At 45.9% G+C, this 17,440-nt stretch overlaps 1 long non-coding RNA gene across 1 annotated transcript in view; it reads left to right on the top strand.

The window, feature by feature from the left end:
- Window positions 1-17,440, top strand: part of LOC140429159 (uncharacterized) — a 127,430-nt gene that overhangs the window by 19,161 nt on the left and 90,829 nt on the right. The gene's annotated exons all lie outside the window — the stretch shown is intronic.

Consider the following 17,440-nt stretch of genomic DNA (forward strand, 5'->3'; position numbering starts at 1 on the left):
AGCTGTACAAAACTCTGGTACGGCCGCATTTGGAGTATTGCGTACAGTTCTGGTCACCGCATTATAGGAAGGACGTGGAAGCTTTGGAGCGGGTGCAGAGGAGATTTACCAGGATGTTGCCTGGTATGGAGGGAAAATCTTATGAGGAAAGGCTGATGGACTTGAGGTTGTTTTCGTTGGAGAGAAGAAGGTTAAGAGGAGACTTAATAGAGGCATACAAAATGATCAGGTGGTTAGATAGGGTGGACAGTGAGAGCCTTCTCCCGCGGATGGAAATGGCTAGCATGAGGGGACATAGCCTTAAACTGAGGGGTAATAGATATAGGACAGAGGTCAGAGGTAGGTTCTTTACGCAAAGAGTGGTGAGGTCGTGGAATGCCCTACCTGCAACAGTCGTGAACTCGCCAACATTGAGGGCATTTAAAAGTTTATTGGATAAGCATATGGATGATAATGGCATAGTGTAGGTTAGATGGCTTTTGTTTTTTGACTTCCCATGTCGGTGCAACATCGTGGGCCGAAGGGCCTGTACTGCGCTGTATCGTTCTATGTTCTATGTTCTATGAGTGGTCAGTACTACATCTGCACTGTAACAGTTGCAAGTGTGAAGAACTCTAGGCAGATCGTGTCTTCTCATGACCAGGTCTAGTTGGTGCCAATGACCAGACCTAAGTGTTGCCATGATAACATTTGGCAATATCTGCCCTGGATTAAGGTGTTCATGATGCAGAATTCATTCATGCCATAAACCTCAAGAAGGTGTTGTCCGTTATCATTGATCTTGCCCCCATGACGACCAACGCATGTTGGCCATGAACCACTGACTTCCACAAGAAGCGTGTTAATGTCACCAAGGATAAATAGCCTCTCACCGTTTGGAATGTTCTTTGTAATCCTCCTTGTAATATCTTTGTTACTCTTTGTTTGAGATACTGGCATATAGAGTTAGCGTGTGGGTACATATGATGTTGACTGTGTTAGATGAGAGCTGCAAGGAGCTGAGGCACTCCAAGGCTGCTGTTGCTGGCTCTATTGACGGTGTCAGTCACTGAAACGCCTATGTCATTTACATGGCAGTTTTCCACACTCTTCCCCTGCCAGTACAATGTGTAATAAGCCTTAGTTAGGTGTTATTGCTTAGTTTATTCCATTTAATTGAGAACATTATGACCAATAAACCACCTAAACAGCCCATTCTTTCTTAACTCAAGTATGATATGATCCATGTTCTTCCTCCTCTCTGTATTCTCACTCTTTCAAAACCCAGAGTAGTTTCATTGTCTCATACCAAAACACACTTGCAAAAAAAACAGTGGAACTATTTTCCTCCCTTCTTCAATCCTCAAACTTTTAAAATTCAAGTTAACAATACAGCTCATAAAATACATGGGATCCTGGGGAGTTTATTAAAAAGGGGCACAGAGTACAAAATTATGCGAAAACTTATTAAAATGCCAGTTCAGTCCCACACCTAAGGAATGATGTGATGGCCTCGGAAAGGGCACAGAAAGGATTTACGAGAATTATTCTCGTGATGGATAATTCACCAGGGTTGATGGATAGAGTTGCGAAACTGGGATTGTTCTTGCAGCAGAGAAGGTAAGGCAATATTTGATGGAGGTTTTTAGACTTACAAAGTTTTCAAAAGGACGGTATGAAGAGAAACTGCTTCCAAAGTCTGAAGGGCTGACAACCAGATAGTTAATTTAAGATAATTGGCAAAAAGAAGCAGAAGTGACATGAGGTTACACATTATTGCGTGGTTAAGACCTGAATACATTGCTTGATCGGGCAGTGGAAACAGATTCAATAATAGCCTTTAAAAGGAATTTGGGTAAACATTTTTAAAAAAAATCTAGAGTAGCCAATTCGTTTTGTCCAATTAAGGGGCAATTTAGCATGGCCAATCCACCTACCCTGCCCATCTTTGGATTGTGGGGGCAAAACCCACGCAAACACGGGGATAATGTGCAAACTCCACACGGACAGTGACCCAGAGGCAGGATCAAACCTGGGACCTCGGCACCGTGAGGCAGCAATGCTAACCACTGCGCCACCGTTCTGCCAGGTAAACATTTGAAGGAGGAGAAAGCGCTAGAATATGGGGAAAAAGCCAAGGGAGTTGGACTAATGAATTGCTCTTCGTGAGAGCCAACACTGACTCGATTGGCTGAGTGACCTCTGTGGGCACTTTCCCCTTCTATGGTTCAATAATCAAAGCTGGTTGGCCTACCCCGTGCTGTTTTTGCAGAAAATTTAGCGATTTTGGTTCTATGCTCTCGAACTCTCGCTATGTGGCTTTTCTGACTCTCACACCCCATTTTAAAAAGTCTCCACAAAGAATTAATTCGGGATTAAGGATGGGAAATAAATGCTGACCTAGCCAGTGTAGCCCACATCCCATAAATTAATAAAATAAAAATAATCTCTTTGCGCTTACTCTCAGTCACGTCAACACTACTGCTACTAATGTTTGATAATTGTTTAGCTTGTTTTTACAAACTACTCTGGGATATTTCTACATTCAGTGTGATTGTTTGCATTAATCATGTCATGCTGTGCAGCATAGACCTTAACTCTTGACCTAGGTTTCTCAATAAAAGGAATTACAATTTAATAGACCACATATTTAAATCTAAGATGAATTAGCACAGTCTTATTGTATTCTTGGAACATATGTTTGATTTTGCCCCAAACTGACAGGATATGCTCTTGCCAGCTGTATGAAAGGTGTTCCAATAGTCAAAACAAGTTCTGAGTAGAAATTGATACAGAGAACTGAGACTCCACTTGGTTCAGTTGATAGCACTGAATCTAGCACTGACTATTGTAAATTCACACCCCACCATCTCAGCTCCAAAGTGCTTTGAGGTGTTCTAAGGGCATGAAAAGTCCAATTTCTTTCTGACTGATAGGTTTACCATAAAATATGACTCAACTGGGAATGCACTTCCTGGGAGGGTGGTAGAGGCGGGATGCCTCACATCCTTTAAAAAGTACCTAGATGAGTTCTTGGCATGCCAAGGCTATGGGCCAAGTTCTGGCAACTGGGATGAGGTGGGCATATCAGGGCCTTTCATGCATCCGTGCAGACTCGATGGGTGGAAGGGCCTCTTCTGCACTGTATTATTCTGTGACCTGGCAGTCCCAGTCAGACTAGGACGATTTAAAAGGGAGTGGAAAAAAATTACTTGTGCGTGCAATAATAAGTGTTTTCCTGAGGGTTAAAGGGAAATCTTTCACTTATATTGCATCCTTCGTGGCCACAGGACATCCCAAAGTGTCTTGCAGCCAAATAAACAATTTTGGAGTGTGGCAACTGTAAGTAACGTAGGCAGCACATCAGCCAAATTGTGCACAGCAAGCTTTTACAGACAGCAATGACCAGACAATCTGATTTTGTAATGTTGATTAAGGAATTATTGACCAGAACACCAGGGATAAAGCCAACACTTTTCCAGGAAAGGGTGCCATGGTATTGTTTATATCCACCCGAGAGGGTAGATGGGGGTCTTGCTTGTAACATCTTGGCATGTGGTTGGAGTGGACCAGAGGGAGATTAAACCTGCATTTGACATGAATATTCTATGACTCAGAGTAACTCAGCGTTTGGATGTCAGAAAGTGCAAAATGCTTTATTTCCTGGCATTGATATCTCCTAACTGACGACCATGATAATTTTTTAACAAATGTATCCTGAAAAACTTTTGGCCAATCCTTCCAAACAGTATAATTCAGGGCAGAGTTGAATTGGAAAGAGTTCAAAAAGGCAATGTTTAATGGCATATGTACTGTTTATCAAGTGTGAAACAATATGATGGAAACTTGGAACATGAATAATTATATTTAAACAAAATGTGATCTGGATTTGCAAAATCGCATTGTCAATGCAGGGTGAGCCCGTCTGACAGGATGGGAACATTCATCATTGGTCTCCTTGCATGTCCAGTAAGTGTTTTCTCTTTGCCCATGCTCCTTCTTTTACATTGTCTGTGTATCTTGGAAATGATCTTCTATTAGCTTTAATTTTACTTTAAATTTACAAAACCTTTTCAATAATCATTCCTGCAATGTCTTCCAAGTTTGGACCCATGTTCCCGTCAACAGGAAGCAATTTAAATATTTGCAAAAATTAACTATTTCTTTCAACTGTAATTAATGATGGAATGTAAGATAATTATTGTAATTAATTATAATCATTGGAGCAATGTAAAGGTCATGGTACATTATCTGATATCCAAAAACAATAATGCCTTACACATCCTGCAGATAATAATTACATTTGACACAATTTCACTAACTCAGCCCCTCAATTTTGAATTTGCACTTTGTAACTTGGGAGAATTCTGATGGTTTAAGGTAAATTTGTTCTGACCATAGGGTAAAAATATTAATAGAATTAAATGTTAACAGAACCAAAGTGGGGAAGGATGCGCTCTTTTCTATTTCGACTTTTTTCATCCTCCAGCGTTTGATTCTTATACCAGTGCATCATAAAAAGCCAATTGGTGACTAACTGTTAAGTTATTCTATTTGAAATAAATTGTATGTAAAATTCGGGTAGGGTATGGAATGGAATGTGCATCCTGCAGTATGTGGAAAGATATGGACGCATCATGTATCCTAGTGAAACACGTCCGCGGAAAGAGTCGGGTAGAGTATGGAATGGAATGTGCATCCTGCAGTATGTGGAAAGATATGGACGCATCATGTATCCTAGTGAAACACATCCGCGGAAAGAGTCATTGGCAGAAAAGGATTGTGCTCCAGGTTTTGCATCTTGATTTTGATTTGATTTGATTTGATTTATTATTGTCACATGTATTAGTATACAGTGGAAAGTATTGTTTCTTGCATGCTGTACAAATAATACGTACCGTACATAGGGGAGGAATCCGAGACTGCAGAATATAATGTTACAGTTATCGTAAGGTGTGGACAAAAGATCAACTTAATACGAGGTAAGTCCATTCAAAAGTCTGATGGCAGTAGGGAAGAAGCTGTTCTTGAGTCGGTTGGTACGTGACCTCAAACTTTGGTATCTTTTTCCTGATGGAAGAAGGTGGAAGAGAGTATGTCCTGGGTGCGTGGGGTCCTTAATTATGCTGGCTGCCTTTCCGAGGCAGCGGGAATTATAGATAGAGTCAATGGGTGGGAGGCTGGTTTGCGTGATGGACTGAGCTACATTCACAACCTTTTGTAGTTTCCTGCGGTCTTGGGCAGAGCAGGAACCATACCAAGCTGTGATACAACCAGAAAGAATGCTTTCTATGGTGCATCTGTAGAAGTTGGTGAGAGTCGTAGCTGACATGCCAAATTTCCTTAGTCTTCTGAGAAAGTAGAGTCGTTGGTGGGCTTTCTTAACTATAGTGTCGGCATGGGGGGATCAGGATAGGTTGTTGGTGATCTGTACACCTAAAAACTCGAAGCTCTCGACCCTTTCTACTTCACTCCCATTGATGTAGACAGGGGCATGTTCTCCGCTACGCTTCTTGAAGTCGATGACAATCTCCTTTGTTTTGTTGACATTGAGGGAGGGATTATTGTCGTCGCACCAGTTCACCAGATTCTCTATCTCATTCCTGTACTCTGTCTCGTCATTGTTTGAAATCCGATCCACTACGGTGGTGTCATCAGCAAATTTGAAAATTGAGTTGGAGGGGAATTTGGCCACACAGTCATAGGTGTAGAAGGTGTATAGTAGGGGGCTGAGGACACAGCTTTGTGGGGTACTGGTGTTGAGAATGATCGTGGAGGAGGTGTTGTTGCTTACCCTGACTGATTGTGGCCTGTGGGTTAGAAAGTTCAGGATCCAGTCGCAGAGGGAGGAGCCGAGGCCAAGGCCACGGAGTTTGGAGATGAGTTTTGTGGGAATCTCGATGTTGAAGCCTGAGCTGTAGTAGATAAATAGGAGTCTGACATAGGTATCTTTGTTAGCTAGGTGTTCCAGGGTAGAGTGCAAGGCCATGGAGATGGCGTCTGCTGTGGACCTGTTGCAGCGGTAGGTGAACTGTAGTGGACCAAGGCAATCCGGGAGGCTGGAGTTGATTCGTGCCATGACTAAGCTTTAGAAGCACTTCATAATGATGGGTGTCAGAGCCACTGGATAATATCATTAAGGCACGCTGCTTGGCTTTTCTTTGGTACAGGGGTGATGGTCGTCTTCTTGAAGCAGATAGGGACCTCAGATTGTTGTAAAGAGAGGTTGAAGATATCTGCAAATACCCCCGCCAGCTGATCCGCGCAAGACCTGATTGCTCGTCCAGGTACCCAATCCGGGCCAGTGGCTTTCTGTGGGTTGACCTTCGAGAAGGCTGCTCCGACGTCTGCAACGGTGATCTCAGACACAAGTTCATCCGAGGCTTCTGGGTAAAAGGGCTCGCTCTCGGTGACCTCTTGCTCAAAGCGGGCATAGAATGCGTTGAGCTCATTGGAGCCGGCGATTTTACATGCCTTCATCTTGTAACCCGTTATGTCTTGCAGACCTTGCCATAGACACCGGGGGTCCGTGTGGCTAGCCTGGGACTCGAGCTTGATCCAGTACTGTCTTTTGGCATCTTTGATGGATTTCTTTAGATCATAACTGGCTTTCTTGTATAGGTCAGGGTCGCCTGATTTGAACGCCTCCGACTTAGACTTCAGCATGCAGTGGATATCCCTGTTCATCCAAGGTTTCCGGTTTAGAAACACGCGGATTTGCTCACTTGGCACACAGTCTTCTGCACACTTATTAATGAAGTCAGTTACTGTAGTGGTGGGCAGCTGGAGTCATTGCAGTGAGTCTGTGAGGCAAGAGAACTATGGATAGCGCATTTAGGGAAGTGGTCATACCACAGTTTAGGAGCATGCGTGCAGAGAGGAAATCGGTGACCATCACACAGTCTACGAGAACCAGGCATGTAGCACAGGGGTCCCCGAGTTGACCTTGCTTGCTGATCGGTTTTCCATTTTGGATACTTGTGCAGGTGATGGTTCCTCAGAGGAGTGTAGCAAAAGCCAAGACCAGGGGGCACAGGTAACTGAGCATCAGAAAAAGGGTGAAATAGAGTGATCAGGGATTCATTAGTTAGGGGAACAGACAGACGTTTCTGTGGCCATAAGTGTGGCCCAAGGGTGGTATGTTGCTTCCGTGGTGCCAGAATTAAGGATGCCACTGAGCAGCTGCAGGACATTCTTCTGTGGGAGAGTGAACACCCCAGAGGTCATGGTCCACATCAATATCAATGATATAGGTAGGAAGAGGGATGAGGTCCTGAAAGCAGATCTTTGGGAGTTAGGATATAAATTAAAAAACAGGATATCAAAAGCAGTAATCTCCAATCTTTGTTGGTCATGAGGAAGTGCCAGAGGACTGGAGAATTACAAACATAATACTAATAATAATCTTTATTAGTATCACAAGTAGGCATACATTAACACTGCAGTGAAGTTACTGTGAAAATCCCCTAGTCGCCACACTCTGGCGCCTGTTCGGGTGCAAATGAAATGAAATGAAAATCGCTTATTGTTACAAGTAGGCTTCAAATGAAGTTACTGTGAAAAGCCCCGAGTCGCCACATTCCGGCGCCTGTTCGGGGAGGCTGGTATGGGAATTGAACCGTGCTGCTGATCTGCCTTGGTCTGCTTTAAAAGCCAGCTATTTAGCCCTGTGCTAAACCAGCCCCTGGGACACAGAGGGAGAATTCACCTTACAGCACATGTTTCAAGACTTGTGGGAGGAAACCAGAACACCCGAAGGAAATTCACGCAGATACGGGGAGAACGTGCAGACTCCACACCGACAGTGACCCAAGCCGGGAATCGAACACAGGTCCCTGATGCTGTGAAGCAACGGTGCTATCATTGTGCCAACGGGCCGCCCACCACTGTGATTTACACCCTTGTTCAAAAAAAGTTCAAAGATAAGTCCAGCAACAACTAAGGCCTGTCAGTTGAATTTCAGTACTGGGGAAACTTCCAGAAACAATACTTTTGGGGGATAAAGTAATAGTCACATGGACAAATACAAGTAACTTAAGAAAAGCCAGCATGGATTTCTTCAGAGAAAATTGTGTTCAACTAACTTGTTGAAGTTATTTTTAAAAAGGTAACGGAAAAATCAAGAGGGCAACGTTGCTGTTATAGACCTTGGTATACAGGGCACAATTTAAAACTTTACAAATTATACAAATCTTGAAAATAAAACTTGTGAAATGTGAGGTGAATAGTGTAATACTTCAAAAGGACATAGACAAGAAGGTGGAATAGGCAGACAGGTGGCTGATGAAATTAAATGCAGAGAAGTATGAAGTGATTCGTTTTGGAAGGAAAAACATGGAGAGACACTACAAAATAAGGGGATCAAAGAGTCCTGGGTTCATATGTGCAGAAGTCATTGAAGGTGGCAGGACAGGTTGAAACAGGTTAATGAAGCATACGGTGTCGTAGGCTTGATTAATGGGTCCACAGAGTACAATTGCAAGGTGGTTATGTTGAATTTGTAGAAGACACCAGTTCAGTCTCAGCTGGAGTATTGTGTCCAGTCATGACACCGTGCATTAGGGCAGATGATGTGATGGTATTGGTGAGTGTGTAGAAAATATTCATGTGAATGATTCCAGGGACAAGGAACCTCAGTTATGAAGATGGATTGGAGAAGTTAGGACTGGTATCTGTGGAGGAGATTTGAGTGAGGTATCAGGATTTGGACTTAGTGGATGGGGAGAAAATGTTCCCTTTGGGAAAAGGATCAAGTACGACAGGGCACAGATTTGAAGTAATTGGAAAAGGAAGCAAAAGTGGTCTGAGAAGAAACTTCTTCAAGTGGTGCAGAAAGTGATTAAGGGGTCTGGATTGCTCTGCCTAAGAGTGTGGTGGAGACAGATTCAATTGAAGCATTCAGAATGGAATTAGACTGTTATCTGAAATGGAAGAATTTACAGGGTTACAGTGAGAAGGTGGGAGAATAGCATTTAATTAATTGCTCATTTGGGGAGCCGGTGCGAATACAATGGGCCAAATGGCCTCCTGCGCTACAACAGTTCTGTGATTCCACCTTTCATCAGAGTGTTTCCTGGCCGAGAAGGGTAAGGTCATGAGGACAGGCTGTTCAGATAGGCTTGGAGTGAGGAAATTAAGGTATGATCTAATTGAGCTATTCAGTCGATTAAAGGTGCTTCGGGTAAGATAGAAACTATTTATCATAGAATTTACAGTGCAGAAGGAGGCCATTCGGCCCATCGAGTCTGCACCGGCTCTTGGAAAGAGCACCCTACCCAAGGTCAACATCGCCACCCTATCCCCATAACCCAGTAACCCCACACAACACTAAGGGCAAGTTTGGACACTAAGGGCAATTTATCATGGCCAATCCACCTAACCTGCACATCTTTGGACTGTGGGAGGAAACCGCAGCACCCGGAGGAAACCCACGCACACACGGGGAGGATGTGCAGACTCCGCACAGTGACCCAAGCCGGAATCGAACCTGGGACCCTGGAGCTGTGAAGCAATTGTGCTATCCACAATGCTACCGTGCTTTACTCTCATGTGGACGTCCAAAACAAGGAGACCTAATATTGATTTTAAAGCCAGGTCATTCAGAGGTAATGTCAGAAAGATCTCTTCACACAAGGGGGTAGTGGAAATATGGAACTCTCTTGCCTTGAAAATTGTTCAATTGAAAATGTGAAAACAGAGATTGATGGATTGTTTCTTAGCGAAGAGTATTAAAGGAGAGTAGATGGAGTTAAGATACATATTAACCATGATCTAATTGACCATGATCTAATTGACCATGATCTAAATTGAATGGCAGAACAGAGTTGAGGTACTAAATAACCAAGTCCAGAGTTGAGGTACTAAATAACCAAGATCCGTGCCACCATTTGAGACCCTTTTAGCATTTGTGCCCCTAACACATTGGATTTCTTGTCCTAAATCATTCTACTTCGCTACATTGCTCCTACCAATAGAAACATCTTCAAAAGAAACTGTGAAGGATGCCTAGTTTTAATTAAATTAATGAGAAATTCTATACATTTTCTTTTTTAAGTGGACCGGCATGCTTGGCTCTGGCACTGAATTTTAAAAGTGAAGCCAGGGCTGTGATATTTGCCTTGGCTCCAGAACTGGTCAGCCTTTCTGGAATTTGTAAATTAAATTGGCCTTGCTAAGAGTAATTGATGAACAAAGCAATACATTTTTTGAGCCACAAGAAGAGAATACACAAACTGTCTAGATCTAAACATAGTTAAACCAAAGTTTGTTTGGTTAGATCTGGCTGCATTGCAGTTGTTTATATCTGTAAGTTTATTTTGTCTCTGGTCAGTAATATCAAGAAGTAATTCAAACTGGAGCTGTTTTGCCCGTCCCAATCTCTGTAATCTCCTCCACCGCCACAGAGCTACGGGCTTCCCCAAATCCGACCTTTTGAGAATCCCGGACTCCCTATGCCAGGCATTTACAATGTGGGGGTCGCGAATCGCGGGTGGGTCACGAGCGGTGTTCCCGATCAAGGGAATTCAGCAACAACGGCCGCAGCAGCTGGCTTTTAAAAATGCCGGCTGCGAGCGCTTTAAAAGTGTGGTCGTGCTGCGCATGCATGCCTGCTCATCAGTGCGCATGCCCAGAGCCCAGAGAGAGACATCGTCTCCTCCTGACGTCAGCCTGCTGACCCAGGAGAAGATTTTTTTTAAATTTCAATCAGTCTTCCTGCATCTGTCTTGAATATGCTCAATGGCTGAGCCTGCAGAACTCTCTGATAGTGAATTTTAGAGATTAAAAAGATTCACAATACTTTGAGTTAAGTAATTCCTCCTCATCTATGTCTACAGTCGTCGCACTGTAATTTGCAGACTATATCCCCAGGATGTAAACCACCCATCTGAGGAAAACTGACATTCTGCTTCTGCTCTGCAGGGTCCTGAGCGAATAATGCCTGTTTAAATGAGGTCATTTCTCATTCTTCTCTACTCTAGACTATAGATTATAAGCCCAGGCTCACCTCTCACATTAAAGGTAAGAGAAAATGGTGGGTCGCAAATGTCAGCCGGCATGGGTTGGGAAGTTCGGCCGACGTGGGTCACGAAGGTCGGCCGGTGTGGATCCCCAAGGATGGCGGTTGGTAAAAATGGGTCCCGGGCAAAAAAGTTTGAAAAACACTGCCCTTTGCCACCATAGGCGACTGTGCCTTCAGCTACCTTGGCCCTAATGAAAGGGGCCTTCCTTTTATTCCCTTATTTCCCCTTTCTTTTGCCATTACATTTTTCATCCATGGATGATTTGTGGACTGTGTCTTTAAGGCAGCCAGCACCTTTAATTCAAGTGGCAGAATTTAGCAGCAGGAGAAATCACTGTGTTAGTGTTTGCTGGTTCAAACCGGAGCAGTGGACTTTCCAGCACCAATGACAGAGATTGGCAGGGGCTAGGTTTCATTGAATTGGCGCAAAAGGCTGTGCTCTATCTGGTAACAGGTGGTGATTGGATCTGGTCCCACTGGAATGCTTTCAGAGTCGCAAGGTTTCATTTTGGTTTCAGTTTGGCTCCTGGCGGCTAGGAGAAAAGACCCACTCTCTCTCCCTTCCCTCTGTTCATCTCCAGAAAGGCTGTGTTTATGAACTGACAGCCTGGATGAATCTATCTATAAGACAACCATCAACGACTGTGCAGGCAAAGTCTAGAATCTACTAACTCACTCCAGAAAGCTGCTGCTAATTCTCTCCAGAAAGAACCGGCTATCTCTCTCTCCAATAAACCTGTGGGTGTTGGATTGCTGAAACAACAGAGGACCAAACCTGGGTCTCTGATGCTGAGAAGCAACAGTGCTACCCACTGTGCTACCGTCCACTCGGGTTTGATTCCCAACTTGGGTCACTGTCTGTGCGGAGTCTGCACGTTCTCCCCGTGACTGCGGGGGTTTCCTCCTCGTGCTGGAGAGAGTCGACAGGGAGAACCTGTTCCCACTCGTAACAGGATTGAGAACAAGGGGATACAAATTTAAAATGATTTACAAAAGAAACAAATGCAATGAGAGATAAAACATTTTCACACAACAAATGGGATGGGTCTGGAATTCACTGCCTGAAAGTGTGGCTGAGGCAGGTTCAAATTAGACATATTCAGGAGGACATTAGATGATTTTTGAATAAAAACAAAGTGCAAGTGTCCAGTGAAAAGGAAGGAGAATGGCACTATGTCTTAATGCCCGTTTGGAGAGCTGGTGTACACACAATGGGCCGCATGCCTCCTTCTGCACCTCAACAATTCTGTGATTCTGTGATTGTAAAGCTTCCACCTGTGACAATGGCAACAACTCAGGATAGAGTGGCCATGAGCAAAAACACAATACGGCAGAGCAAATACAGGAGTTACTAATGCGGGGATTCTGCTGCTAATGTTTCCAAGGTTCAATAGCCATTCACATGGTCTATATAATCATCCAGGTCTATACATTTTTTATTGTCATTGCCAGTACAGGCATGAAGATAGAACTTATTTTCAAATGCACCCGAGTGAACTCTAAGAAGGCTACAAGAGGGGACCTGACATTTGCGACTTCAACAGCCGAGCAAGCTTTCTGAAAAGTGTGAGGTGATGCATTTTGGAAGGAAGAACATGAAGAAACAAAAAAAACAAAAAACATAAGAGGCGGGATTCTCCCCTACCCGGCGGGGCGGGGGTCCCGGCGCCAAGGAGTGGCGTGAACCACTCCCGTCGTCGGGCCGCCCCAAAGGTGCAGAATCCTCTGCACCTTCAGGGGCTAGGCCTGTCCCGGAGTGGTTGGTGTCATCCCTGCGCCGGCCGGCGGAGGCCCTACGGCGCCGGTTGGCGTGGCACCAAGCCCCTTTCCCGCCAAAATTACGTGCTGGCGTCATCCCCACACATGCGCAGAGGGCTTCGTTTCTGCACCGGCAATGGCGGATCGCTACAGCCACCGGTGCGGAAGAATAGAGTGCCCCCACGGCACAGGCCCGCCCGCGGATCGGTGGGCCCCGATCGCAAGCCAGGCCACAGTGGGGGCACCTCCTGGGGCCAGATCCCCCCGCGCCCCCCCAAGCACCCCGGAAGCCGCCCGCGCCGCCAGGTCCTGCTGGTAAGGACCTACTCCAATTTACGCCGACGGGACTGGCAAAAAACGGGCGGGACTTCGGGCCATCGCGGGTCAGAGAATTCGGGCGGCCCCGGGGCCCATTGAGTCGCGCCGGTCCCCACCATTCTCCGAGGCGGGTGGCACGCGATTCACGCCGGGGCGATTTTTTGGGGGCCGGAGAATTCGGAGGACGGCGGGGGCGGGATTCACGCCAACCCCCGGCGATTCGCCGACCCTGCATGCGGTCGGAGAATCCCGCCCAAGGTCTATAACTCTAAAGGGTGTGCAGGAGCAGAAGGATCTTGGCGTATGTTCGCACAAGTCATTAAAGATGCCATGGCAGGTGGAGAGAGTCGTTAATAAGCTATACAGTACCCTCAACTTCACTAATAGAGTACAAGAGCAAGGAGGCATTCAGCAGGGCATTAGATGATGATTTGAATAGAAAAAATGTGCAATGGTACAGGGACAAGGTAGGAGAATGGCACTAAATCATAATGCTGATTTGGAGAATTCGTGCAGACACAATAGGGCAAATGACATTCTAATGCAGCGTAACAATTCTGTGATTCCATGATGTCTAAACAGCACTCTTCTGTGGAATTTCACACATGCTGTTGTCAATGCTTTCCCCCAAACAGCGGGAAAATAAACTCACTGACTCTCTGACTCAGGGTCCAGCATGTAAAGAGAGAGGGTTATCAAGACTGGCTATCCACAAATAAGTGCTAAAGACTACCACCCATCGTACATAAAGTACTTTTGATCAGGTGACTGAAACTCCTTCTTCACTATGAAAACCGATTACTTGCCTTCCTCTGTGTATCAAAGGCCGTTCATTGTGTGTGGGCGGCAGGATTGATTTTGGAACTACCAACACCCCAGAAAGGTCTATATTACGTCAGTCATACAACATACACCTGAGAAAGATACAATTAAAGAAGGTAGTGTACTTCTACAATTATTAAAATAAAATAGAATGGCTAATGGTTCATGTGGCTTGCAGAGTCCAGTGAAGGAGGAACGTTTTCTCACACTGGATTTCGAGTTGAGGTAAATTTAGATGAACTGTTCTGTTCCTTTGGTGTCAGGACTGTGCAGCACGCTGTGGAGACACAACCTGGTGACTGTTGTAACCAGAGGTCCAATCTCTTCCGGGTGAACTTGGAACTGCTCGAAATAGGTTGGAGAAGGCTTTTAAATAACTTGAAGCCTAGCAGGCCTTAAAAAGGTGTAATGACTTAGGCTAGGCCTTTGAGATTTGCCAATTAGAATATGAGTTCCCTGATTAGTGGCCTAATCAGTAAACCCCTTTCTCTGTATATAACAGGGAGTGTCAGATCCTCTGTACTCCCAGTGTAGACTGTCATAATATCCACTCATGTATATAATGAGATGCAGACAGGCAGTTATTGACACACAGGATAACCAATGAACACACACGACACAGAACAACCAATCACCAGACAGGACACCACCACTATGAAGCACACAGGGCATTAAGACTCTCTCTCTCTCGACAGGACACAGCTACTGAGATAGTAAGAGTGCACAAGCCAGTGAGCACTATCACCATGAGGTAGAGAGTTAGTCTGGTCAAGCCAGTAGGAGGTTATCAGTTAGATTGATAGAGTGATTGGCAGATTGGGGGAATTAGCTCAAATGGTAGAGTGCTTGCTTAGCATGTGAGAGGTAGTGGGATCGATGCCCTCATACTCCACTTTCATTTAGAAGTTGATAAATTCTTGATTTCTCGAGGAATTAAGGGCTATGGAGAGAGAGAGCAGGTAAATGGAGTTGAAATCAGCCGTGATTGAATGGCGGAGTGGACTCGATGGGCTGAATGGCCTTCCTTCTGCTCCTATGTCTTATGGTCTTATAGAAGTGTCAACTCACAGCAGACTATGTATAGCAATCAGGAAGTTCAATAAAACAGTTTTGGACCATTTCCTGTGTCAGATGTCTGTTTCTAATTTCACTGCATCCAGTTGCAGTCAACGTTGAACCAACTTACTTAACACATCATGGTACCAGAGAGCTATTAATCCTAACGAACCTACTTGAGTGCATCTGCAACGTCCAGCAAGCAGCCATCCAGCGGCATGGAAAGGATCCAGCCTCCTTCGCAACTCCGGATCTCCGCAACCTTGGCACCAACTGGAAAGTCTTCAAACAAAAGTTCCTCCTGTACATCGAGGCCTCCGACCTCGAGGCAGCATTGGATACCAGAAAGATTGCGCTGTTCCTGTCGACTGCGGGGATCACACCATCCACATCTATAACTCGCTTACGGTTGCCGATGGCCAAGATAAAGTTCAAGACAGTTCTGCTGAAATTCGACAGCCACTGCGACATTGAGGTGAAAGAGCTTTGAACGGTACATCTTCCAACAGAGGCTTCAGGGTAAGGATGAACCTTTTCAAGTCCTTCTTGACCCATCTCCGCATCCTAGTGCAGTCATGTAATTATGACTCGACGACTGATTCCATGATCCGGGATCAGATCGTTTTCGGGGTCCAGTCTGACTTCCTGCGGGAGCAGCTCCTCAAAATCAAACAGTTGACCCTCTCCATCTCTGTCGCCATCGAAATGTGCATTGTCCATGAGCATGCCAGAAATCGCTACTCCCGCATCAGGGTGGCAGAAACTGCAAAACTGGCCTCCCACGAGGCTGAAAGGATGCAGGCCATAGCGAAAATGCAAGGCCTGAGCATCGAGGAGAGTGGCCGCTTTGCGTGCTTTTCTCGGGTCCCCACGCATGCGTGCCACGACCGGGTGGACGATGAGGCTGAAGACCCTGAGGCGCAAGCGCAAACATCGGCCGACCGCACTGCGCATGCGCGATGGCAGACAGAACGTGCTGACGTCAGCGTCATGCCGTGTCCGAATTGTGGCTCCGCCCATTTAAAGCGGCAATGTCCAGCCAAAGGCAGGCAATGTCTACAGTGTGGAAAGCATGGCCACTACGCGGTCTTCTGCAGGTCCGCTCCACCAAACAACAGTCAGTGATCCCAGCTGCAGCAAGGTGTCTCTCACAAGGAAATCAAGGCAACGTTGAGATTCGAGATCGTCCAGCCTGACAAGGCATCCCTGCTCGGTGCTCGCGCATGCAAACTCCTAAATCTGGTACAGCGAGTTCATGCCATGTCCTCGACACCGGTGACGGCCTCGCCCAATGCGAATCTCCAGGCTGAGATAGACGACATTCTCACACAATACCACAGTGTGTTTGATGGGATGGGCATGCTCCCATATCGCTACAAGATATTGCCACCCCAATCATCCATGCACCATGCCGGGTGCCGGCTCCTCTCAAGGATCGTCTGAAAACTCAGCTACGAGAGCTCCAAGACCAGGGCATCATCTCAAAGGTCACGGAACCCACAGACTGGGTCTGCTCCATGGTCTGCGTCAAGAAACCCTCTGGCGACCTCTGCATTTGCATTGATCCCAAAGACCTGAATCGCAACATCATGCGAGAGCATTACCCGATCTCGAAGCATGAAGAATTGACCTGTGAGGTGGCTCACGCCAAATTCTTTACCAAGCTGGATGCCTCCCGCGGTTTCTGGCAAATTCAGCTGGACGAGTCCAGTCGGAAGCTGTGCACTTTTAACACTCTGTTTGACAGGTATTGCTACAACCGCATGCCTTTTGGTATCATATCAGCTTCCGAAGTATTTCATCGCATAATGGAGCAAATGATGGAGGGCATCGAGGGGATGCGAGTCAATGTGGACGACGTGATCATCTGGTCTATGACGTCCGAGGATCACATTGCTCGCCTCAAACAGGTTTTCCAGAGGATTCATGAAAATGGCCTCCAGTTCAACAGGGCCAAATGCTCGTTTGGGCGGTCCGCTATCAAGTTTTTAGGTGACCACATTTCACAGCAAGGTGTGCAACCTGACGCCGACAAGGTGCTGGCAATCAATGTCATGAAGACACCAGAGGACAAAAAGGCGGTCCTCCGCTTCCTCGGGATGATAAATTTTCTCGGCAAATTCATTCCCAACATGGCATCCCACACCACGGCCCTCCGGCATCTTGTTAAAAAGTCGACAGTGTTCCAGTGGCTTCCCGCACATCAAGCGGAGTGGCTTGAGCTGAAGGCGAAGCTCACCACAGCCCCAGTACTGGCGTTCTTTGACCCAACCAAGGATACCAAGATATCCACAGATGCAAGCCAAGATGGCATTGGGGCAGTGCTCCTCCAGCGAGACGATTCCTCGTCCTGGGCTCTAGTGGCATATGCCTCCAGGGCCATTACTTCGACCGAACAACGGTATGCCCAGATCGAAAAGGAGTGTCAGGGTCTCCTGACAGGAATAGTCAAGTTTCATGACTACGTATACGGTCTGCCGAAGTTCA

Source organism: Scyliorhinus torazame, chromosome 9, assembly GCF_047496885.1.
Source record: "Scyliorhinus torazame isolate Kashiwa2021f chromosome 9, sScyTor2.1, whole genome shotgun sequence".
NCBI lineage: Eukaryota > Metazoa > Chordata > Chondrichthyes > Carcharhiniformes > Scyliorhinidae > Scyliorhinus > Scyliorhinus torazame.